Source organism: Patella vulgata, chromosome 1 (genome assembly GCF_932274485.2).
Source record: "Patella vulgata chromosome 1, xgPatVulg1.2, whole genome shotgun sequence".
In the NCBI taxonomy this organism is placed as follows: Eukaryota; Metazoa; Mollusca; class Gastropoda; family Patellidae; genus Patella; species Patella vulgata.
The window spans coordinates 51998299-52022210 of NC_065879.2; the positions used below are offsets into that span (position 1 = coordinate 51998299).

A 23912-nucleotide genomic window follows, 5' to 3' on the forward strand; every position below is an offset into this window, starting at 1 on the left:
TACGAAAAACATGGTGTTGGGTCGATGCAACGAATATTTATCATTTTACATATTCGATGATTTTATGGTCACCGATCAGTTATGGTCACACATTGCAGGGTAGGGTATACCAATGAAACGACGGTATTCAACACCTTATGCTATCAAGTATAAGAAAAGAGAACATATACTATGGAGTTTTCGTATGGCACGGTTACGATGCCAGTGTATAGAAAGCTGTAAACAAACGCTATTTACAGTGGATATAATTGCATTACGAGAATTTAATTTATTAATTCATCGGGCATAGGTGACTGTTTAACGTTCGAGAATGGAAAAGGGTAAGCTCTCAGTTGCAAATGAATTGAATGCACAGACATGCAGGACACTACCTTATAAAAGACTCTGTATAGATTGATCTGTCAAATTTTGATATCGGCTAAAATTGCCCAAAATAGTTAAAATTTGTTGATTTTTCAAGTCATGTCCAGCCTTTATATTATATAGTGTTAAATATTTAGTCATTTATATAGGTAAATCAAACTTTTAACTTTTAACTTGCTTTTTCCGTACTCAACTTTTCACCCATATCAGGTCTTAGAAAATCAAATTCTCAAAATCTATGAGAGATAATGGTCTCTTCTTTGGAATACGATTAGTGCTATAGCTACTGTGTGCAATAAGGTGATTTTCAAAGTGTTTGTTATACATTTGGACATTTTATTGTACAAAATCTTTTTAGTGGTGTGTTCGGCCACACCCACTTGTTTTATGTGGGATGCAAAATGTTCTTTATTAACATTCAAATAGTAAAATTTATGCCTTATTGCACTCTTTAATGCCTATATATGTTATTCCAAATCACAAATAGTTTGTTTCAATAAAATTGTTGAAGATTTTGATTTCCTAACATAGCCACCGTGAATATATAAAAAAATCCAATATGGCCACTATTTCCATGGCAACAAATAAACATTTTGCGCTCAAATTATCAAATCTGATTTGGGACATCATATACTAATATTACACTAAATGGCAAGTTTCTGTTATCAATGTAAAATTCTTAAGTAGTGTCCTGCCTTAAAGGTGTCGGTATGTTCTAAAACAATATCACACAGCAACCATGCCATTAAATCTTTCGTTATTTTGTCGTTTAATATTAATATTTTCTTCTTTAGGTTTTCAAGGGTGCCGATAACGAAAATCGTAGTAAATGTGCTCTTTTCATAGTAAAACATCCACAACACATGCGGCATATTCACATTTCCTATGATAGCGTTATAATTTAGAACAGTGTATACATTAGTAGTCTAAGTTTGTATATTATAACTTTGGTGAGATTAACTTCAGTTCAGTTAATCTCATCAATTATTTAGCACCTTGGTGCCAGTGGTCAGAAGATTAAAGTTGTTGATTGGGTAATCAAGTTTAGTAGCCTATCTTAATCATCAAAGAAGCCGCCACAGCAGCATGCCTGAATTAAGATTTTGCGTGTACAATAAGTCTATTGTTATTTTAAGCCTGAGGTACCGTAACGGTATCAAAATATGAGTCCATAATAGAATAGAAATTTCAATTTCATTGGCATGAAATGCTTACGTTCATTTTGGAAGCGGTGTAATTAAACAATGGCAGATTATTTTTCCCACTCGATAATCGTCGCGTTTCGACTCATTGGTCGTTCTCATTTTCCCGACCCATGGTGATTATAGAATTTTAAACAATAATAATATCCAATATGCATTCTTAACTTTGCATCCGTATGAAGCGACATTAAACGGAATTTACCTATCAATAAAATTCTCTTCGGAAAGAAAATTATTGGCTATTTTGTTTATTTCCATTTAAGGACTATAAATTATTTTCTAACAAACCAAACGAGATATTAAATCATCGCGGCTTTGATTAGTTATTCGGGGTAAATAATGAATTGTCGGTGGCCTTATCATTGTTAATTATCAATCAACTAATCATTAATCCGTGAGAAGTGATTACAGATTAGTATTACTCAATGACACGAACGGCTTGTTGATTGATTTACAATGTTTTACACTCAACGGCTATCTATATACGATCAGAATTAAGTTGTTGTTATCCGAGGAGCTTTTTATTTTGTGTTTTTAACAGTTTTCAAGTGTAAATAATTTAATTAAATCAACCTGTCCATAATATCATATTCATTGTATTGAACGTTAAATCGTTAATAAACAACAGCAACAGTTGTTTTCTGCCACTTCTCAGAGTGAATCGCATGAAGATACACCATAACATTGCCCAAATCTAATTTCTATCGTCTGCTTGAGCCTCGATGCGGCCACGGGACCACAATGCTTTGCACGCGTCGTCTGGGCCAATCAGCAAACGAGTCGTGTTGGAAGCATAGCAACAAGCGGAGTATGTTTACATTTTTAGGGGTTTTAAAACCCTTTTGTATTTCTTCAAAATGAATTCATCGGCAATACTTTGGTCATATTTATAAACTAGAGATTCTCCGCTTTACAACGATGCCAAGCATTTTGCAAGAGGATTGACAGGTCGCCCCGCTGCGAGCAGAGAAAAATATCTAATTCCGCTGAGAATATTCAGAAAAAGACAGATTTAAGAATACGGTACTCTTACAAAACGTCCAAATAAAGGCGTTTTAAAATGTTTTATTGCTATTTTGATCTTTTGAGTCGATAGACAGTATATTTATAGACTCATTTTTGTGAAAATCTCAATTTCGATCAAAATCAATATTTTCGCTTATTTTGTCTCTTGTGCAAAATTAATTTTAGCGCATTCCGACTCATTTAAATGCAGCAGGTCACATTTTACCAAAATAAATAGTTGCTCTCTTTACGGTATAAGGAATAAATATGCTAAGTTCCAAGATGATCCATTCAGAATTGCAGTCTGTAGACGATCAATACAAAAATTGTGTGTGGCTCTGCCCCTGGGGGTTGGATATGGAACAATATAGGTACCACACTGTTATTGAAATGATTGATATGCTGAATTTGAACAAAATTTGTTAATTATTACAACCTGTAAAGTATTTACCGATAAAAACTAACAAAGAAGTGGGTGTGGTACCACACCCCTGTGGGTCCGGACATGCACCAAAATAAATAGTTGCTATCCTTACAGTATAAGGAATAAATATGCCAAGTTCCAAGATGATCCATTTAGAATTCCAGCCTGTAGACAAAAAACACAAAAATTGGGCGTGGCTCTGCCCCTGGGGGTTGGACATGGACCAATATATATATAGGTACAACCCTATGCTGGATCATTCCGATTGGATCCAAATCTGTTAATAATTACAACCTGTGTATCTTTTGCAGACAAAATATCAACAAAAAGTGGGTGTGGCAGGGAGTGGGTGGGAGGGGGTCATGCACCAACTTCAATACTTGCCGTCCTTAGGGTATAAGGAATAAGTATACCAAGTTCAAAGATAATCAATTCAGAATTGTGGCTTTCGGGCGCTAAAGACAAAAATTGGGCATGGCTCTGCCCCTGGGGGTTGGGGTATGCACCAAAATCAATAGTTGACGCCCTTAGGCTATAAGGAATACATATGGCAAGTACCAAGTTGATCCATTCAGAATTGCAGCCTGTAAACGAGTGTGGCTATGCCCCTGGGGATTGGGTATAAGGAATAGGTATGCAAAGTTTCAAAAGGATCTGTTAAGAATTGCGTCCTGTAGGCGAAACACAAGACACACAAACATTGGGCGAGCTCTGTCCCAGGGGGTCGGGCATGCACCAAAAAGGATAGAGGTCAGCCTTAGTGTATAAGGAATAAGTATAAAAAAAGTTTTCAAGACGATTGATTAAGCATTGTGGGCTGTAAGTGACACACAGACACACAAAAAGAAAATGGGCATGGCTCTGCCCCTGGGGGTTGGGCATTCACCACAAACAATAGGGATGTTCCTTAGGATAGAAGGAATAAGTATGCAAAGGTTCAAGATGATACGTTAAGAAATTTGGTCTGTAGATGACAAACAAATAAATACTAGAAATGGGCGTAGCTGTGCCACTGGGGGTTGGGCATGCACCAAAAACAATAGGGATCATCCTTAGGGTATAAGGAATTCATATGAAATTTTTTCAAGATGATTGATTAAGAATTGTGGCCTTGAAGGCGACCCACTTAAAGAAACTTCCTGGATTATGGCCCCTGATTGTATGAAAAATCAGGTTTTTAGCTTGTGGTCCCTCAAGAGGTCACAATTGTTATACAATTTAAAAAAATAAAATTAAAGAATCCCCGCTCAACAGAATACACAACAGACTTGTAGAAGTAGAAGATCGTTTAATTGGTCGACGTTTCGGGTGAAATACCCTTTATCAAGATTAAATTATAATGATCCTGTGAGCCTCATATATACTGAGCGCCATGGAAAATGCATCACTTTTTTTCCCAAATATTTTATTACTAGGTGGTTTTATATGTATAATATTATGCAATACTATGAACTATTGTTTCAAACGCAAAAAATATCGGCCCGTGTGCACGAGATGCACATGAAAAACCCAATATTCACGTGCAGCATTGTGTGTGAGCCCTTTAAAAGCATGTTTTCAACTTAATGTGCAGTACATGAACTGTGAAACGTCAATCTGTCGTAATTTGTTGTTGGAAGTGTGAAGGAATCGAGCTAGAGATGCCGGGACTTACTGATAATCAATGGAATGAAGCCATGGGAATGTCCCAGCTGGCATGTCTACACGTGCTATTGCCAGACACTTCAATTGTCATCAGTCCACTATTGTAAGGTTGGTGGAACTACCTGGCTGCTAACAACATCAATGTCTTGGACTGGCCAGCCATGTATCCGGACATGGCACCGATAGAACATGTCTGGGATGAGATTGGACGCCGTCTGTATCGGAGACCACAGATGCACACCATTGCAGCTTTAGAAGCTGCTCTTGTCCAAGTCTGACTTTGTACTGTTGATTACAGATTAAAAATCCATAAGTGTACAAATGTGTTGTTATTGATGTGTTCCCATTTGAATATTGTTCACAATAAGAAGCAAAATAAATAAGATATGTTTACAGGATCATTTTGTTACACGAAAAACTAAGTGAGGCGTTTTCCATGGCGCTCAGTATACAGCGTCACAGGATTTTTAAATTTATTTATGTACAGTATAAAGATTGTTAAAAAAAGAAAGAAAGGATCGTTAAATTTAATTAAAGTATAAGATTATGTACAAATTTGATTAAATTCCTAAAATGATTAGAAAGAATTGTTTAAAACGTGATTTTTCTACAATCAAGGGCCATAATTCAGGAAATTACAATTCGATATGCGCAAATATCGAAAGGAACCGAGATCTTTGTGTTATAAACTTACATTTCAAATTTCAACAAATTCAGATAAAAATTGTGACCTCTATAGGATCCACAACCTTGATATATAGCATATTTTTACGCTATTTGAGAACGAAGGGCGGCCATTTTGTCTGTTAATTTTGGGCCGATATTCACGAAATTCGAACTCAGCCATCCTTAGGGTGTAACGGTGATATAATAATACGGTTTTTTAAATCGAATAAAAATTATGACCTCTATAGGGTCCACAAGCTAAAAACGTGATTTTTCGTACAATCAGGGGCCATAATTCAGGAAGTTACGGTCCGATATGCGCGAATATCGAAAGGAACCAAGATCTTTGGACTATAAATTTACATTTCAAGTTTCAACTAAATCGAATAAAAATTGTGACCTCTATAGGGTCCACAACCTTGATCTACCATATTTTTACGCTATTTGAGAACAAATGGCGGCCATTTTGTCTGTCAATTTTGGGCTGATTTTCACGAAGTTTGAACTCAGCCATCCTGAGTGTGTATCGGTGATATAATACTACGTTTTTTTAAATCGAATAAAAATTATGACCTCTATAGGGTCCACAAGCTAAAAACGCGATTTTTTGTACAATCAGGGGCTATAATTCAGGAAGTTACGATCCGATATGCGCAAATATCGAAAGGAACCGAGATCTTTGGGTTATAAACTTACATTTTAAGTTTCAACAAAATCGGATAAAAATTGTGACCTCTATAGGGTCCACAAGCTAAAAACGTGATTTTTCGTACAAACAGGGGCCATAATCCATGAAGTTTCGATCCGATACATGCCAATATCGAAAGCAGCTGAGATCTTTCGGGGATAAACCTATATTTCAAGTTTCGTCAAAATCGGATAAGAATTGTGACCTGTAGAGAGTCCACAAACAATTGTGGACAGACGGACGTCCGGACGGACAGGGGCGACGACAATATACGTCCACATGAAAATGTGGGCGTATAAAAATGAATACATATAGTCTCTGTCATCCCAAACCTCCTAGTCTTCAAACGTGCACAGGAGGAATAAAATACTAGAATACGTAAGGAGTTTGCTACGATCGGTCTCAAGGTTGCGTAGTTGACGGAGTATAGAGTAATTACATAGCTTGGTGGTTCAATACTTTTGGATCGTGAAATCGATGATAATGATTGTATTCAGGTTAAATAGAAGAGTTGTTGGTCACCTCTATGAATATAGTTTCTGTAGTTAGAGGGCCACGGGAGAAGGATATACTAAGTAAAGATAAGGTAGTTGAGGCTTAAAGGCGAGGTTGCCCGAAAAACAGTTTATCTAGAATCTAGCGCATAAAGAATTAGGGTGTCGATTAGTTTTAAAAAGATATTCCTCGATCAACTTATCCCATCAACGCAGAAGATGAAACAACTGTCGCCACAGCCATCCTGGAGACCATTAACTACTATTCACTTTAAATCGTTCAATAACTATCATCAAATCTTGAACTGGTTAGCTGGTCGTTAAAAACCCAACCGTAACCGGTTAACCCATAAAAATTTTCTATCAAAATATTTGTTGCACCAAAATAAGACTTAGTAATATATTTTTAAATTATTAGTATTACAGCTTTTAAGTTAACAATCAGTACAAATTCCATTCATTCATTCATTCTTGATGTTTCATTTCTCCATCTTGTGCGTGCTGACAGGTCATGTAATGATGTATAGACCAGTTGAATTGAAATGTTGATTTTTTTAAACAAAAGCTCCACTAATACTTCATAAGATTAGTTATGAAATCAATATTTGAAAGCATACCTTTGGATTTTTAAATATAAAATAAGTTTGATTATTCAACATCAGCTAATTCCAAAGAATAAACTACACGTGTTGCTATCACAAGCCATGCTGTATCGTATGGTACCAATGACCCGTATGTCAACTTTGACCCCACAGCATCGCGCACTCGAGTGATAATATAAACAATTTTACAATTATATCCTCTCTATTTTAATATTATTTCATCACATCATACTTGTTTCATTTTGAGACTTTGTTTGTGGAGTGATGAGGTTAATACTGTAAAACAACTAAGAGTCATTCCACGAGAAAACCATGCAGAAGGTGGGTCGGCAGATCAAGTTCATCTCGGGGGGGGGGGGGGGTTATGGACTCCTCAAGACTACTTCACAGCCAGGAGGGCCGATCTCAAAATTTCACCGTTATTGAGAAACAGGCTCTGGGTGATTTTTGGCCAATTTGACCATTTTTCAGGTCATTTTTGGTCAATTTTCAGCCACCTATTGTATCGAGTCTAGGGTTTGGATGGAAATGGTGGTGATTGGTGATGTTAGTGGCGGTCTTCCTGTGCCCCAGTGTGAAGACCATAAATTCACATCTATTCTCTGAGAGTAATAATCAGCAAAATTGTAACATATGGCGACTATTACCAAAAATATACTCCTGCGAAAATTAGCTCTATTTTCTATGATGAGGGGGTAGGTCAAAATATCGAAATGGTTTTATGCACAGCTCGACACACTCTATCGATATAAAAAATAAAATCTCTGTCACCTCTCTTCAATCAATGCGAAATAATAAGTCAAAGTTGGTGAATTTTCCCTATTGTAATCTCTCATTCTCTATGAAATGGCCTACTACTTTCATTCAGGGTAAGCCAGCTTTCTCCCTTTCTTCACCAAATCATTCGCCAGCGCTCGCAGGTAGCAGCTTGAAACCCGCTCGAGCAAAACTAGTCTCTTTGATGATGACTGGTATCCAATCCATGATGGCTGCGCCCGAGACCGCAGAAAATTGTGTTTTTTCTTCATTTTAGGCTATAGAATGTCGTACATATCCCAGATATGAGCAATGAAATGACTTAATAGATTGAAAGAGTGTACTAAGGACATTAAGGACCGTCCTTTAGCACATTACATAGCAATAAGTGAATTGAGAACCAAATGGGAGCTGATTTCTTGACGAAGTGGGATTTTTGATGGGAGCCAGAGACCGCAGAAAATTGTGTTTTTTCTTCATTTTAGGCTATAGAATGTCGTACATATCCCAGATATGAGCAATGAAATGACTTAATAGATTGAAAGAGTGTACTAAGGACATTAAGGACCGTCCTTTAGCACATTACTGTACATAGCAATAAGTGAATTGAGAACCAAATGGGAGCTGATTTCTTGAAGTGGGATTTTTGATCTTGATAAGTCGTTTCTAGATGGAAAGGTGATATCGCTACCGCCTGGGTCTCAAATGGAATATTCCAAAAGGATGTAAAAAATATGATGTCCATAATGAGGAAATGGGCTTTCAAAAGAGCCAAGTTCCTACACCACCTCAGGTTAGTCCTTCAAACAAATGATATGACGTAGGGTCAAAAATTAAACTTCATCATGGGATCATTTTCAGTGCCCAAAATAAATCTTGCCATGCTCTTTAAAACTAAATTTGTATATGAATGACATTTCTATCAGGGGCCACCTCTCAAAATATTGTTGATATCAACCCCAACGTATATGGGCCATTGAAAATTTTCTTGCATCGAGTCTCCGAATGATGGACTGGCTGGTAACAGGGACCTCTGCAAATACTTAGAAAATAATTTTAGTAAATTATTTTATGTGGTTTGGTTGTTTCAGGTTACTGTTGGAACTGATGACATCCCTCCCACTGCTACATCATCTTATCACCATACAACTGTTTTCTGCTAATTTGATTGTGGTCGGGCACACACACAAGGTTTCCATCGATATTTCAAAGGCACAATTTCTTCCATCTTTTTTTCTATAGTATTTTATTTCACTTAGCCATTCCAATAGGAATAAGTTGATTCAAAGTGACACAACACATTCTTTGTATGGCTTCTCCTTAGATGTGGCAGCATGCATCCTTTTGGAATATTCCATATTTAATGCAGCCTCGTCAAGAAATCAGCCCCCATTCGGTTATCACATCATTTATTGCTATGTGATGTGCTAAAAGGTGGGTTTCAAGCTGCTACCAGTTAGCGTGGGCGAACGATTTGGTGAAGAAACGGAGAGAGCTGGCTTACCCTGAATGAAAGTAGTTGGCCATTTCATAGAGAATGAGAGATTTACAATAGGGAAAATTCACCAACTTTGACTTATGATTTCGCATTGATTGAGGAGAGGTGACAGAGATTTTATATCTTATATCGATAGACGGAGTCGAGCTGTGCATAAAACCATTTCGATATTTTGACATACCCCCGCATCATAGAAAATAGAGCTAATCTTCGCAGGTGTATATTTTCTTTTTTATTCACCATATCTTACAATTTTGCTGATCATTGCTCCCAGAGAATAGATGCGACTTCATGGTCTTCACACTGGGGCACAGGAAGACCCCACTAACATCACCAATCACCACCATTTTCATCCAAACCCTAGACTCGCCACAATAGGTGGGTGAAAATTGACCAAAAATGACCTGAAAAATGGCAAAATTGGCCAAAAATCCCCCAGAGGCCGTTTCTCAATTTCGGTGAAATTTTGAAATCGGCCCTTCTGGCTGTGAAGTAGTCAGGAGAAGTCCATAAAATCCCCCGGAGATGAACTCGATCCGCCAACCCCCCGATTCTGCACGATTTTGCATTGTTTTCTCATGGAATGACTCTTAATTTGTCAATCAGTTGAGGCTATTTAATGCTTGGCAGTGAGTGCTAATAACGTACACAAATGTCAAAACTTTGAGCGGGAATTTAAAGACGTCAACTTCCCGAGACTTATTACTAATGACAAGTGCTATTTAAAATATTTATGTGGTCTTGGTCAAAGAAAACAATGTTGTGGCTATCATTCCTGGGTTTAAAGGTCGGGTATCATATGAAAACGAATACCGATTAGTAATTTTTTGAACCGGTTCAACAGTGCAACTGAACCGTGACCGGTTAACCTAATGACTGTTTACATCCTTACTCTTAGTAATTAATTCTTCTTTTTTATCATTTTAAACAACTTTCTAATCATTTTAGCAATTTAATCAAATTTGTACATAATCTTATACTTCAATTAAATTTAACAATCCTTTCTTTCTTTTTTTAACAATCTTTATACTGTACATAAATAAATTTAAAAATCCTGTGACATCACCACCATTATTGTATATAAGGCGTCACATGATCATTATAATTCAATCTTGATAAAGGGTATTTCACCCAAAACGTTGACCAATTAAATGATCTTCTACTTCTACAAGTCTTTTGTGTATTCTGTTGACGGAGATTCTTTAATTTTATTTTACTACTACGCCCCGTCGGTATCATTTTTTGATCCAGTCTCCACGCAGATGTATCAGCCTGTCCAGCTTTAATTACTCTCTAAGGGAGTGTTGCCGTACCCTTTTCCTGTTTCCAGTTTACTTTATCCAGGCACAGCGCGGATCTTTTTTAGATCCACTCCTCTAGGAACTCTCAAGCTTTTTTAGTCGCCTTCCTCTTCATTAGAATTGCCAATGGACAACCTCAACAAAAAGAGAAAAACTGCTCATGAACCAGATATATTTGTCTCTACCACATACTTCAACAACAAGCGTCTTCCAGTAAACGCTATCCCAAATTCCATATCTCTAAACTTACCGCAAGATTTGCACTGGTCTTTTTAAATGCCAACAACACATCGACTTTTTAGATAAATGCATCACTTATCGCTTTTTACTTATAGGATTAAGCCAGAATAAATTTACTCCGACTTTTCCCTCCAAACATCTTATACTCTGGGAAGCCGCACATCAAGAATTCGGAAACGTACTAACTAGAATCCTCGCCAATTATTGGAAGGAAGATAAATCAAAACACACTTGGATTTTAATTATAAAACCTATTTTCCCCCCTAAGAAGATTAAATATCACCAATACGTACCAGAGCGAGGAATATTTATTTAAACCTAATCAACACCCTAATTCTACAGCATTCATTTTATGCGCTAGATTCTAGATAAACTGTTTTTCTGACAACCTCGCCTTTAAGCCTCAACTACCTTATCTTTACTTTGTATATCCTTCTCCCGTGGTCCTCTAACTACAGAAACTATTGGCGTTTTTGTGAGTCGATTAGATTAGGTTTTGATTTGCTAGTATGATTTCGATTTGATTAGCTATGGTCCACAAATGTGAAATTTGATAATTACGATTTGGTAAGATGGCTGCCATCACGGACACCGATCAGAAAAAAAAATTGTCTCTGCTTATTATTGATGACTTGTTAAAGACAAATGACGGTTATCTACGCAAAAAAGTAAAAATGGTTGCCGTTAGAAATAATCTATGTCCAACAAGTTCAAGTATTTTTTTGAAAACTGAAGTGACAAAGCATGTAAAAAGTGTCCTGAGAAAACCTAGGATCTATCAGTACATACTTTGAGCGGGAATTTAAAGACGTCAACTTCCCGAGACTTATTACTAATGACAAGTGCTATTTAAAATATTTATGTGGTCTTGGTCAAAGAAAACAATGTTGTGGCTATCCTTCCTGGGTTTAAAGGTCGGGTATCATATGAAAACGAATACCGATTAGTAATTTTTTGAACCGGTTCAACAGTGCAACTGAACCGTGACCGGTTAACCTAGTGACTGTTTACATCCTTACTCTTAGTAATTAATTCTTCTTTTTTATCATTTTAAACAACTTTCTAATCATTTTAGCAATTTAATCAAATTTGTACATAATCTTATACTTCAATTAAATTTAAGAATCCTTTCTTTCTTTTTTTAACAATCTTTATACTGTACATAAATAAATTTAAAAATCCTGTGACGTCACCACCATTATTGTATATAAGGCGTCACATGATCATTATAATTCAATCTTGATAAAGGGTATTTCACCCAAAACGTTGACCAATTAAATGATCTTCTACTTCTACAAGTCTTTTGTGTATTCTGTTGAGCGGGGATTCTTTAATTTTATTTTACTACTACGCCCCGTCGGTATCATTTTTTGATCCAGTCTCCACGCAGATGTATCAGCCTGTCCAGCTTTAATTACTCTCTAAGGGAGTGTTGCCGTACCCTTTTCCTGTTTCCAGTTTACTTTATCCAGGCACAGCGCGGATCTTTTTTAGATCCACTCCTCTAGGAACTCTCAAGCGTTTTTAGCCGCCTTCCTCTTCATTAGAATTGCCAATGGACAACCTCAACAAAAAGAGAAAAACTGCTCATGAACCAGATATATTTGTCTCTACCACATACTTCAACAACAAGCGTCTTCCAGTGAACGCTATCCCAAATTCCATATCTCTAAACTTACCGCAAGATTCGCACTGGTCTTTTTAAATGCCAACAACACATCGACTTTTTAGATAAATGCATCACTTATCGCTTTTTACCTATAGGATTAAGCCAGAATAAATTTACTCCGACTTTTCCCTCCAAACATCTTATACTCTGGGAAGCCGCACATCAAGAATTCGGAAACGTACTAACTAGAATACTCGCCAATTATTGGAAGGAAGATAAATCAAAACACACTTGGATTTTAATTATAAAACCTATTTTCCCCCCTAAGAAGATTAAATATCACCAATACATACCAGGGCGAGGAATATTTATTTAAACCTAATCAACACCCTAATTCTAGGGCATTCATTTTATGCGCTAGATTCTAGATAAACTGTTTTTCTGACAACCTCGCCTTTAATCCTCAACTACTTAATCTTTACTTTGTATATCCTTCTCCCGTGGCCCTCTAACTACAGAAACTATTGGCGTTTTTGTGAGTCGATTAGATTAGGTTTTGATTTGCTAGTACGATTTGGTATGATTTCGATTTGATTAGCTATGGTCCACAAATGTGAAATTTGATAATTATGATTTGGTAAGATGGCTGCCATCACGGACACCGATCAGAAAAAAAAATTGTCTCTGCTTATTATTGATGACTTGTTAAAGACAAATGACGGTTATCTACGCAAAAAAGTAAAAATGGTTGCCGTTAGAAATAATCTATGTCCAACAAGTTCAAGTATTTTTTTGAAAACTGAAGTGACAAAGCATGTAAAAAGTGTCCTGAGAAAACCTAGGATCTATCAGTACATACATGTTTTTTTTTTCTATCACTCAATGTGAGTATCACAGAACAGAAAGACAGATAGGCTAGACCTTACGCAACAGTGACAACCACGTGATAAAACTTACTCAGGGAGAGACTGGTTACAGATATTGATCGATATGTCAAAACATGACGAGGGGGGCGTGTGTTTCAAGTGTAGTCCAAGTTAACGACTAGGCAGTAGACTACCTACAGTGACACTGCTGGCTGTGTTACTGTTAGGCCTAACGGGAGTGACTTAACATTTTACTAAAATTAGGCCACCCAGAGGACCTAAAATTGCTTAGAGGTGATCTAACATTCTTGTGGATTATAAAGTTAACATTAAACACGACAAATGCGTTTTAAAAAAACATTTTTTATGGAGAAAAACAACAATAAGCATTAAAAATTACTTACGACATCGAACATTCCACCATTTTGAAAACATCAAATCTAATCGCTTAAACACTTCCTGGGAGGATTAGGTCGATTTGCCTAATCAGTTGAGTAAAATCGTCTCACAAATGTAACGATTAGCATAATCAACTTGGTTCACAAATGCGTATAATAGCTAATCGGTCTAATCTAATCGGTTCACAAAAACGCCTTATATTCATAGAGGTGACCAACAACCCTTCTATTTAACCTGAATACGATCCACCACTCATCATTATCACCGATTTCATGATCCAAAAGAATTGAACCACCAAGCTACGTAATGACTCTATACTCCGCAACCTTGAGACCGATCGTAGCAAACTCCTTACGTATTCTAGTCTTTTATTCCTCCTCTGCACGTTTGAAGATTAGGAGGTTCTGGATGACCATTGTGGACGCTCTAGAGGCTAAAGTTAATATCCGATTGATTTTAAATTTATATACAGTGTTTAAGGCCAAGAAACGAAGAAGCCTATTGATTTTCAGCGACTTCCGATAATTACTGCCAGAGTTATGGCCCTTGATCACTTCAAAAAATCTTGTGGACGCTCTAGAGGCTATAGTTAATATCCGATTGACTTTAAATTTATACACAGTGTTTAAGGTCATGAAGACAAGAAGCCTTTTGATTTTCAGCGATTTCCGATAATTATGGCCCTTGATCACTTCAAAAAATCTTGTGGACGCTCTAGAGGTCAAAGTTAATATCCAATTGACGTTAAATTTATACACAGTGTTTAAGGTCATGAGACGATGTAGCCTATTGATTTTCAACGATTTCAGATAATTACTGCCAGAGTTATGGCCCTTGATCACTTTGAAAAATCTTGTGGATGCTCTAGAGGCTAAAGTTAATATCCGATTGACTTTATACACAGTGTTTAAGGTCACGAGACGAAGAAGCCTATTGATTTTCAGCGATTTCAGATAATTACTGCCAGAGTTATGGCCCTTGATCACTTTGAAAAATCTTGTGGACGCTCTAGAGGCTAAAGTCAATATCCGACTGACTTTAAATTTATACACAGTGTTTAAGGTCATGAGACGAAGAAGTCTATTCATTTTCAGTGATTTTCGATAATTACTGCCAGAGTTATGGCCCTTGATCACTTCAAAAGGTGGACGCTCTAGAGGCCAAAGTTAATATCCGATTGACTTCAAATTTATACACAGTGCTTAAGGTCATGAGACGAAGCAGCCTATTGATTTTCAGTGATTTACGATAAGTACTGACAGAGTTATGGCCCTTGATCACTTTGAAAAATCTTTTGGACACTCTAAAGGCTAAAGTTAATATCCGATTGACTTTAAATTTATACACAGTGTTTAGGGTCATAAGATGAAGTCTATTCATTTTCAGTGATTTTCGATATTTACTGCCAGAGTTATGGCCCTTGATCACTTTGAAAAATCTTGTGGACGCTCTAGAGGCCAAAGTCAATATCCGGTTGACTTTAAATTTATACGCAGTGTTTAAGGTCATGAGACAAAGAAGTCTATTCATTTTCAGTGATTTTCCATAATTACTGTCACAGTTATGGCCCTTGATCACTTTGAAAAATCTTGTGACGCTCTAGAGGCTAAAGTTATCATCCGATTGACTTCAGATTGATACACAGAGTTTAAGAGCTTGAGACGAAATGAAATGAAATGATATGGGGTTTAACGTCCTACTGTTTTGCTCCGAACTGGGCTAATGAAGACGGGCATTCGCCATACAGTGTGCTATGAGGGAAATTTTGCCCGGACAGCGGCACTACGGCCTACTCTTATATCGAATTCCAACTGTCAAGGGATCTTTTACGTGCACGCCAATGAGTACACGGGACCTCGGTTTTTCGTCCCATCCGAACGACTAGACAGCTGTCCTTGTCAGCCCCTCCGTCCTGCATCACTGAAGCTTGAGACGAACAAGTATATTGATTTTGAATGAATTTTTATGACTTGAACAGCTAAATCCATGATATTAAAAACCAAACAAATTCTAATAGTTTTCTGATAATTACTTCATGAGTGTATTATAAATGTTTCATTACCGAAAGAAGTAAAAATGTGCGACAACACTTGTTGACTGCCCAGACGATTTAGCTGCTGTGGGCGTATGTTTCGTTGCCTGGCAACCTATCTTTTTATCAACTTATCCCATCAACGCAGAAGAAGATGAAACAACCACCGCCACAGCCATCCTGGAGACCATTAACTACTATTCATTTTAAATCATTCAATAATTATCATCAATCTTTAAATACTCTTAGTCATTCATTCTTCTTTTTTATCATTTTAAACAATTCTTGCTAATCATTTTAGCAATTTAATCAAATTTGTACATAATCTTATACTTTAATTAAATTTAACAATCCTTTCTTTCTTTTTTTAACAATCTTTATACTGTACATAAATAAATTTAAAAATCCTGTGACGTCACCACCATTATTGTATATAAGGCGTCACAGGATCATTATAATTTAATCTTGATAAAGGGTATTTCACCCGAAACGTCGACCAATTAAACGATCTTCTACTTCTACAAGTCTGTTGTGTATTCTGTTGAGCGGGGATTCTTTAATTTTATTTTACTACTACGCCCTGCCGGTATCATCTTTTGATTCAGTCTCCACGCAGATGTATCAGCCGTACCCTTTTCCTGTTTCCAATTTAAAAAAATGTTTATCCATATCACCGTTACACCATAATGAGGTTTGAGATCGAATTTCGTCAAAATTGGACCGAAACTGCTGCTCCTCAAACACAAATAGTGTAAAAGTAAGTCATATCAAGGTTGTGGTCCCCCTAGTCTGCTCTAGAGGTCACAATTTTCATCTGATTTAAAAAAAAAATTCAAATATATCACCATTACACCCTAATGATGATTGAGTACGTAGTACATGTAAATCGGACCGAAACTGCCAGACAAAATGGCCGCTCTATGTACGCAAATAGTGTTAAAGTATGTAATATCCAGGTTGTGGACTCTATAGAGGTCACAATTTTGATCTGATTTTGATGAAACTTAAAACATGTGTTTATGTTCTAAAGATCTGGGTTCCATTCGATATTCACGCATATCGGACAGTTCCTGAATTGTGGTCCCCGATTGTACGAAAAAATTGCAATTTTAGCTTGTGGTCCGATTTTAAGTTGTTTAAATATATCATCGTTACACTCTGATGATAATCGAGTTCGAATTTCGTGAAAATCTTACCGAAACTGCCAGAAAAAATGGCTGTTCCTTTGTACGCAAGTAGTGTAATACCGAGATTGTGTACCCTCTAGATGTCAGAATTTTTATCTGATTTTGATGAAACTTAAAATATATGTTTATATCCCAGAGATTTCGATTCCTTTTGATATTCGTGCATATCAGATCATAACTTCCTGGATTATGTCCCCTGATTGTACAAAAGATAGGTTGCCAGGCAACGAAACATACACCCACAGCAGCTATATCGTCCCGGCAGTCAACAAGAGTTGTCGCATATTTTTACTTTTTTCTGTAATGAAACATTAATAATACATTAAAATCTGATTAAGAGTAACAACTCATTAAGTAATTATCAGAAAACCATTAGAATTTGTTCGGTTTTTATAAAGTTCTGCACCATGCTAACGTTTAGTATACAAAACTTTTAACAACATTGATTTAGCTGTTCAAGTCATAAAGATTCATTGAAAATCAATATACTTGTTCGTCTCAAGACCTTAAACTCTGTGTATCAATCTGAAGTCAATCGGATGATAACTTGAGCCTCTAAAGCGTCCACAGGATTTTTTGAAGTGATCAAGGGCCATAACTCAGGCAGTAATTATCGAAAATCGTTGAAAATCAATAGGCTTCTTCGACTCATGACCTTAAACACTGTGTATAAATCTAAAGTCAATCGGATATTAACTTTGACCTCTAGAGCGTCCACAAGATTTTTTGAAGTGATCAAGGGCCATAACTCTGGCAGTAATTATTGGAAATCACTGAAAATCAATAAGCTTCTTCGTCTCATGACCTTAAACACTGTGTATAAATTTAAAGTATTCGGATATTAACTTTAACCTCTAGAGCTTGTTAGCTTGTTTTGTGTCCATCTCTTGCAAAATGTGGGCGTATCTTGCATGGCAACTGCTTGTTACTTTTTGAAATAAAAATGGGACACACAGCCCGTTTAAACAATGCTGGATCATCCGAGAACTAGATATTTTTTTTTATATTGCCTTATATAGTAATAATAATTGTGCTATCTTATATCTATGTTATGTTTAAGCTATAGTAACAATAGTCTTTACATAAAAATAGCACAATGTTGTTAACATTTGAAATCTATATGAGTGATTTAGTGTGTTCTTTCTTTAAATAAAGGTACCTGATTTTCTCTCAACTGTTGTAATCTGTGAAAATCTTGACTTAACTGAGCAGCCTGTTCTGTGTCATTTAAATCGAAGTCCACTAAAATTTGAAAAACAAAAAAAAACAGTAATAACCATGTGAACTTCTGAAATAATGGAAGGAAGCAAAAAAAGAGAGACAGACATGGGGTTTAACATCTACTCAATACGGTTAGGAAGGCAACCCTACTCCTTGTCACTCCCATCTTCAATAGAAGGCTTGATTTAACTACGTACATCTTAACAAGGCCTTCTCGTAATACCCTGAATATTTCGGCACTAATTTCAATTGAGTACAAGTCCAGTTTGTAAGCCTAACAGATTCCTCGATCGTCGCAAATACCAAGTCTCACGCTTTCAAGCTAAAATGTCTACCTGTGATAATCGAGTTGAAAAGTTCAAGGTTTGTTCAATGTTAAGGTTTCCGTGGAGGTCACTATGTCACAACCTCTGATTGGATACTACTGTTCACGTGTCTGTAGATAATGTAGCTATAAGTTCGGGAATTGTGAAGTAATCTAGCAATGTCCAGATGTTGTAAAACTCGCAGTCGTTGCTTTAGGAACATGTGTCCAAAACAGGGCTTCCACTTCAAAATTTTCACTGCCGGTCATTTTTGATAACGCACGAAAACTTTTCAAAGTAAATTTATATTTCATGTTTTTTATTCATGGTAAGGTATTGTGAATTCACGTATCTATACTACTTTGTCACCATAGGGTGCACAAAAAAAATATATTTGACTTAAAAATGAAATATTAGTAAGGCTCATGATAAATATTCCGTTTTGACTACTTAAATAATGAAATAGTTGAATTGGCCGGAGAAAAACCATTTCAGTAGCTCACACGTAATTAACACGTGCTCTATAGAAAACACACTGACCTGGATAATTTTGAGTTGTAATACAATAACTTTGAAATGCAGATAAATATATAATTATCCATGGCATATATCTCACATATTTTTGGTTTTAGACCATCTCTTACGGAATTACGGGCCGCAGAATTGTGACGTAAATCCTAATAATGTATAACTAAATGACTAACGGATAACTAACTTCACGGCTAGCGACACTAGCGCCCCCTAGAATATGGTCGTGTATAAGAGTAACCATATATACACGACATTTCTTCTACACGTGGAATTATCAATATTGTTGCACAATAGAACTGGAATACGTATTTTTCTTAATTGTTCGGTAAGCAAGTTAACTAATCTCTAGATTTTATTTCAACAATTTCCACAAGGCCGTAATACCGCTATAAACATTTTATTTTTAAATGCATTTTTCTTCCAACACGTACGTTGTTGAGGATTTACGTAATTTCTATGCTGTTTTTATTTGATATGACAGTTGGTTGGATTCGAAGAGCAATACTTCATATCAATTGCCCTTTTTCGAAGATCATAATAACCTTGTTTACATTGTGCCTGACCGTAATAGCGGTAAACGGCTTTGTTGTTGAAAATTCTTATGACACGTGGACAATACGTGAATGATTAACAATGGGCCGCTTCACACCGTTGATTAGATTCCCACTTATCAATTAACATTTATTGCTCTACTACCAGACACTCATCATTAATTATCAACACAACACTCAGTATAATCTGTTGACGACTATATTTACAACTCTATAACACCAATCACGAGATTGGCTTCTAGACGACGTGCATTCTTGTATAGTTACACAGTGAAGGTCGATCGTAGTCATGTTTGAATTTTTTTTATTTTTTAAAAAGACCCTCTTTCCAGCGTACAAAATGACCGTTAGGTCAGATCTAGGAACAGTCATTTTCCATAGCCGTAGGTCTCGACCGGCATATACGGCCGACGTGGAACCCATGGTCCAAAACCACAACCACTTGAACACTTGAACAGACCACCCCCACCACCACCCTGGAATTCTGACAAGTGGTCATGATGGGATAGTGCAAATGTCATTCAATTCAATGGTAAAACTACCATTTCCATTCCTAGTGTGATGTGATTATTCTTATAATTTTTGGTGGATATTAGCCGTAATGTTACGATAGGTAATATATGTGATGTAAGTAATAATATTTACCTGCTAGATCTCTGAATGTATCTATTTCAGAATCAACAGGTAAATCAGGGACTGGTTTATCTTTACCTGATCTAGGCGATTTCTCTAGTAACTAAAGATAAAAAATATATATTCATATAATTTCTATAATATAGGTTGCCAGGTAATGAAACATATGCCCACAGAAGCTAAGTTGTAGACACATCAACATGTTAAAACGAAGGAGAAGATTAATCTGAACGTATTTTATTACTTTATTAATTTTATTTAATTATTTAGTATTTTTAATGATTTGATTTTATGTCGACACTGCTATTATTTTATGTATATTTTATGTATACATTCTTGTATGCAGTGTGTAACACTATAATAAACAAATTACTTCTTACTTACTTACTAACCTGTTTTTTCCGCGAGACTCAAGATTCACAACCTTTCTCCCGCACGGGAGGAAATTTCTCACAGAAAATGGCAATATGCCAATGCTATTTTTACTTTCACAAAGAGAGGTAACTCCCTTTACTTCCGTTTCATAAATCGTCCTTATGATTGACTGAATTTCACCGGAAACGTCTAATTCCAGTAATATGCTTGAAACCAGATGCTAATTGTAGGCAGGTTGGGGAGGTTCGGGTATTTCCGGAGTCCCAAATGGCTGCTTTATATAAATGGGAATTTAGGGGATCGAATCGGATCAAAATTGTGACCTCTAGAGGGTCTACAACCTTGATTTACAAGATGTTTACACTATTTGCATCCAGCAGTTTTGGCCCGATTTTCATGAAACTCAACCTCAGACAAAATTATGGTGTAACGGTGATATATTCGAATGTTTTTTTAAATCGGATAATAATTGTAACCTCTAGAGGGACCACAAGCTAAAAACGTGATTTTTCTTACAATCAGGGGCCATAATTCAGGAAGTTATGATTCGATATGCACGAAAATAGAAAGGAACCAAGATATTTGGGTTATAAACATGCATTTTAAATTTTATCAAAATCAGATGACAATTGTGACCTTCAGAGGGTCCACAACCCTGATACGCAATATTTTGACACTATTTGCGAACGAGGGACGGCCATTTTGTCCTCCGTCAATTTCGGTCTGATTTTTACAAAATTCGAACTCAACCATCCTTAGGGTGTAACGGTGATATATTCCCACTGTTTTTCAAATCGGATAAAAATTGTGACCTCTATGGGGTCCAAAAGCTAAAAAATGTGATTTTTCGTACAATCAGAGGCTATAATTCAGGAAGATATAGTGCGAATATCGAAAGGAACCGAGATCTGTGGGTTATAAACATATATTTTAAGTTTAAACCAAATCGGATAAAAATTGTGACAACTACAGTGTTCACGAGCTAAAAACGTGATTTTTCGTACAATCAGGGGCCATAATTCATGAAGTTACAGTCCGATACATGCCAATATTGAAAGGAACCAAGATCTTAGGGTGATAAACATATATTTCAAGTTTCATTGAAATCGGATAAAAATTGTGACCTGTTGAGTGTTCACAAACAATTGTGGATGGACGGACGTCACAGGGGCTACGACAATATACGTCCACATGAAAACATGAGATATGGCCATTTGAAATTAGGGTACTGAAACGGATCATAAATTCAGTAATTTTATTCAGTTTTTCTGGCGCTTTAAACTCACATTTCTAATAGGAGTAGAACTCTGACAACTTAGCATCACACACAATATGCGATTCACACAGTTCGTGCCCCCAGGTGGCAAAATGTGGAACAAATAAACTATTCACTTTTTTTCCAGGATTTTCACTGGCAAAGTCACTATTGTATACACAACCTCAGTTTGTCTTTTATCATTTTACAAAAGATTCTGAGTCGATGGGATATATACTTTTCCAAATATTCAGTCTCGATATTCAATGCACACTGAGTCAAAAATGTTCGAAAAACAGAATTTTACAAAATGATTCAAAATAAGGAAAAGGCTGAGGTAAACCAACAGTTTCTGGAATTGGAGACTCTTTTTATCCCTCGTAAAATCAAGGAAAAACCAAGATTGAACGAATCGGAGAACCAAACGAAATGCAGAAACGAAGTTGACATAATAAAGATGCAAAATGGAATCGACTGCATGTTTGAATTTTCTGCTAAACAAACAGAAGTCATCAATAAAGCAGAGACGGAACTATTGGCACATATTGAAGGACACCAAGACCAAGAACTAGTGGAACTTCTGAAAAATATGTGGAACAAAGAAATGTCTACAAAGGAAAATAAATCACACGCAATATGGAAAAAGAATAAGGAATTCTTGATAAACTTACCTACGCGTGCTGAAGAAATGGAGGACACCCATGCCGAGGCGAATGTTTGTCACAACACAGAGACACCTAATTCATCCACTGCAGCTCCACCCAGAGACACCTGGCAAACGGTCAAGAATAGAAAGCGAAAACTAGGGACTAAACCCAAAGAACAACCAAGGGCACAGAATAATGGATATAAAAGACCGAATGTGCGGAACAAAGTTGGGAGAAACGTGACCAATGTGTCTAGCACCAACCAAGGGAATACCAAACAACGGCGCTCTGGGCACTCTAATCCAACGCAGGGTCGTTTTTTTCAGAAAGGCCAATCCCAACCGCACCGACCACCCTCACAAAACCAATCGCACAGACCTCCACAACACTACAACAAGAAAACTCAGCATCGCTCCAACAACATGACCACAATACTAAATCACGAGAATCGGTACACCCGAAAATAATTAATATATCATCCACAGTCATAAATGATCAAGAGATAAACCTCCTATAGAAAGGCCTGAAATTCACAACGACGCCTAGACCCAATATACAGGAATTAGAGTGTGATATAAACGCTTTCTGTAGGAAACTACGACTGAAGGAATTTTTCGGTGAAACAGATGAAACTACGCCAGAGGATATTGTGAGGAACAAAAGTCACTTCAATCCAAGCTGGGGCAAGGACGTGACGCTGGACAATTTCATTGACTATTTAACAAAGTTGCCACTTCCTATAAACCGCAACGCAAAATCAAATGTGATCCCCCATGGCATACTGAGTCATAGTGAGGAAATTTTAAAAATTGAGTTATTGTTATTTTCACATTCTCCAAGTCATTACCTTCAATTTGATGTATAGTTTGTTTGAAACGGGCAAAAATTGACTGAGCTCAGTCCATTCGAAGCTACCCAACTCACAAAGTAAGTTTTGAGAAAAAGCATGTCAAAGATTTGGTATGTTCCAAAACAAAATCCCATTAGAAACCAGGCCATTCATTTGCTGTTTTGTCCTTGAATATATCTTTCCATGGGTTTTCAGGGGTGCTGAAGATGAAAATCGTAGTAAAAATTTGATCCGACGATTTCCGCCATTTATTTGCTATTTTATCGTTTAATATTTTTTTTTATTTAGGATTTCAAGGGTGCTGACGACGAAAATCGTAGTAAATGCACTCCTTTCGTGATGAAACATCCATAACACATGCGGCATATTCACATGTTAGTGATAGTGTTAATAATACTGAAGAATAATCTATATATTAGTAGTCTGTTTTGTATATTATAACGTTGGTGAGATTAACAGTTAATCTCATCAATTAATTAGCACCCTAGTTCCAGCTAGTGGTCAGGAGATTAAGATTGTTGATTGGATAATCTTCAAAGAAGCCGACACAGCTGTACACGTGTTCATT

General features: G+C 36.5%; 1 protein-coding gene across 1 annotated transcript in view; it reads right to left on the bottom strand.

Moving 5' to 3' along the window:
- LOC126830155 (uncharacterized) overlaps nt 1-23912 on the bottom strand; it is a 513485-nt gene that overhangs the window by 29728 nt on the left and 459845 nt on the right. The window contains exons 16-17 of the mRNA XM_050560467.2: nt 20230-20320; nt 18136-18218 (exon numbers count right to left, since the gene is read on the bottom strand). The gene's annotated coding sequence lies outside the window, so the exon portion shown is untranslated. The remainder of the gene's footprint in view (nt 1-18135; nt 18219-20229; nt 20321-23912) is intronic.